Genomic DNA, 3864 nt, shown 5'->3' with positions numbered 1-3864 from the left:
TGGGAAGACCCACCTCAACGGTGGTGGCATCATTCTATGGAGTGAGGTCTGGACCAAATAAAAGGCGGAAGTGAGCGAAGTGCTAGCACGAGTATCCCTGCAAACTGACGGAAGATACAACAGGGACCAGATGTCTCACGCCACCCCGACTTTTACCTCCGGCCTGCCCACTGACTCATTTCATCAGATGATGCTTTAGGCCCAGACTAAAGTCTTTCTTTTTTCTTTTATTGCTGGCCTTTCATTATATTTCACATCCCCGTGGACACCTTTGCTTGCTTGCTTGTTTATCTATTTATTTACATGGGGTGGATGTTTGTTTGTCTATGTATGTCTGTATTTGTGTGCATGAATGTGTGTAGGGGTCAGAGGATAATGCGAGACTCACTCAGATGATACTTGTTTTGGAAATAGGGTTTCACGCTGGGACCTGGGTCTGAATGGTTAGGCTGAGTTGGCTGGCCAGTGAGCCCCAGGAATCCTCCTGTCTCCATATTCCAAGTGCTTTATACTAGGGTGCTAGGGATGGAACTCAGGTCCTCGTGCTTATCTGGAAAGCATTTAACTGGTTGATCTTCACACAGTCCCATCATATTTCTTTTTAACTTCTAAAGTTATTGATTAGTTGGTTGATTCAGTGCATGTGTGGATGCATGCACGCACACACACACACACACACACACACACACACACACACCTGTGGAGGTCAGGGACACTGTGGAGGAGGTCAGGGACACTGTGGAGGTCAGGGACACTGTGGAGGCCAGGAGCCATTTCTCCCCTCCCACCTTTCTGAGGTCTCCACTTCCCACCTTGTCTTGGGAGTGGGGGATCATAAATGCATGCTGCACTGCCAAGCTTTTCCTGTTGGTTCTAGGTACTGAATTCAGGTCGTTAGGCACATGTTGCAAATGCTCACACCTGGTGAGCCATTTCCCTGTGCACCCACTGACTTTTAAATAGACTTGGAACACGATCCTTCTCACTGCTCTCAAAGAGACTGCTGGTCTAGGCAGCTTCCCGGACCTCTGGGCCAGCTCCCTCCTCCCCCTCCCTGCTGCTGTTACATTGCTTTATTAATCTTGCTTAGTTCAGGTCACCCTAGTTCAAATCCCCATCCTTCCCTGAAATTGGCCCCTACAGAGGCTCATGAAACATGTGATTTAATCTGCAGACAGACAGACACACATAGACACACTTGTAGGCACTAGTTTTTCTAATGCTACTTTATTTGGGGGTTCCGTAAAGCTTATACCTCCTTTCCAACCTCCCAACCCCAGGTAGGGAAAAAAGAAGGTTGTAAGGGAAAGGGGATATAGCCCTCTTTACCTCTTCCTGCTGAGCAGGGTCGTAGGGGGCAATACCAATATCCCTTGTCAGGAAATCCAGAAGTGCAGGTCACCAGCAAACAGCAAACAGCAGAAACTAGTCCTCCTCCAACTCCTCCAAGTCACCGTGCTTTTCCTCTGGGCTGTCATGTTTACACCCATCAAAGTCCTCAGGATTTAACTAATTCCAGCTGGCAAAGACCGTTCTCCACAAGAGACAACAGGTGTGGAAAACTCCCCCCCACTTAGGATTATAACAAAAACATGTTTACATATCATAAACCAAAACGTTCACCACACACACACACACACACACACACACACACACGCTCTCCGGCATTATACCCTACCTCATTTTCTTCATTGTGCCTTGATCCTCTTGGTCCTCTTAATCCTTGAACACGCCGAGAACACGCCAGCTCAGAGCCTCTGCACTGGCTTTGTCATTCTCTAGGAACAACCTGGGCCAGGTAGTCAGAGGCTTGCTACATACTGCCCTCTCATGAAGCAGCGCTTCCAGAACCTTGCCTTGCTTTATTTCTTCTGCATGAGCTGTTTTCTTTGTGTTACTTTTACCTTAAAAATATCATGTAGGCTGTTGGAGACCTAGCTTGCTTTGTGGGTTGTTATGCTCCCCCTGTGCCTGAGACAGTGCACACAACATCAACACAGAGATGCTTTCAGATCTGGTCGGGATTTTTTCTCCTTTTTTAAAAAGTTTTTTTCCATTAATTTATATATTTATTCACTTTATAGCCTGAGCACGGCCCCCTCCTTCTTCTACAGGTGGCAGCTTTTCAGGCTCCATCTTCTCTGCTGCTAGAAGTCTCAGCCATGGTTATCCCATGACTCCCAGGAGCTGCCCCATCCCAGAGACGCCCCTGGGCATATACCCAACGGACATTCCACCATACCATAAGGACAGTTGCTCAGCTACATTCACAGCAGATTTATTTGTAGCAGCCAGAAACTGAAAACAACCCAGATGTCCCTCAACAGAAGAAAGGATAGAGACAACACAGTACTTTTACAAGACAGAATACTACTCGGCCATTAAAAACAAGGAAAGCATGAAATTTGCAGGCAAATGGATGGAGCTAGAAAAGACCATCCTGAGTGAGGTAACCCAGACCCAGAAAGACACACATGGTATGTACTCACTTATAAAGGGATTTTAGCCATAAAGTACACCCTACAACCCACAGACCAAAAGAAGCAAAGTAATGAGGAAGGCCCAGGGGAGGATGCTTGAATGTCACTCAGAAGAGGAAATTAAAATAAACACCTTAAGTAGTTAGGGGGAAGGAACCGGCTGAGAGAGAGGTGTGGGGAGGAGAACTGGAGTGAGGTTCAGGTGTGAGGAGGTGGGGGAGGGCTGAGGGAGAGAGCAGAAATCAGTAGGAATCTTTTATAGCTGTTTTTCCTTCTCCTAAACAGATATGAAGTGTGGCCACAAGATGGCACTCAAGTACTTTCTTTGTACTTCCACAGTCTTGCCGCCTCTTTGACCTTCCCTCTGAGGCCAGAAGTGTGAAATCAAAGCAGATGCTGAGACTCACAGTCAAACTTTGGGCAGAGCACGCAGGGTGTCTTATGAAAGAAGGGTGCTGGGGAGACAGGAGCCACACAAGGGCCCAGTGGGCCCTGCAGAGACTGATGCACTTACCAAGGACCATGCATGGAGAGGACCTAGATACTCTGCTCAGATGTAGCCGATGGGCAGCTCAGAGGCCACAGAGGAAGAGGATCCAGGCAGTCCTAATGAGACTTGATAAACTAGGTTCAGATGGCAGAGGAGGAGAACTCTGTCCCTTTCAGTGGACTAGGGGAAGGGGATAGGAGGGATAAGGAAGGGAGGGTCTGTGCATTGTAGTTTGTTTATCCTGTACTTTATGGCTAAAATCCATTTATAAGTGATACATACCATGTGTGTCTTTGTGGGTCTGGGTCACCTCACTCAGGATGATCTTTTCTAGTTCCATCCATTTACCTGCAAATTTCATGCCTTCCTTGTTTTTAATAGTTGAGTGGTATTTCATTGTGTAAAAATTTGCCTTGCCTACATGTTGTGTAGGGATAAAGATAGAGCAGATAGGGCAGAGGTTGAGGAAATGTCCAGCCAATGCCTGGCCCAACCCAAGACCCACCCCACGAGAGAGATCCAACTCCTGACAGTATTAACTTCACTCTGCTGTGCTTGCAGACAGAAGCCTGGCAGAGTTGTCCTTTGAGAGGCTCCATCCAACTTCACTTCAGAGCAGATACTGAGACTCACAGCCAAACACTGGGCCATGCATAGGGAATTTTGTGGAAAAGTGGAGGCAGGGGTAAGAGCAAAGGACCTAGAGGTTACAAAAAGACCAACAGACCCAACTAACCAGGGCCAGAGGGGTCTGCTGAGACTGAAGCATCAACCAAGGATGTTGCATGGACTGGACCTAGGCCCCCTACTTAGATGTAGCAGATGGTCAGTTTAGGCTTCACGTGGGTTCTCTAGTAAGGGGAGCAGGGGCTGTCTCTGACATGGACTCTGCTG

The sequence above is a fragment of the Meriones unguiculatus genome, chromosome 11 (assembly GCF_030254825.1).
Source record: "Meriones unguiculatus strain TT.TT164.6M chromosome 11, Bangor_MerUng_6.1, whole genome shotgun sequence".
NCBI lineage: Eukaryota > Metazoa > Chordata > Mammalia > Rodentia > Muridae > Meriones > Meriones unguiculatus.
This window is presented reverse-complemented; position numbering follows the sequence as displayed.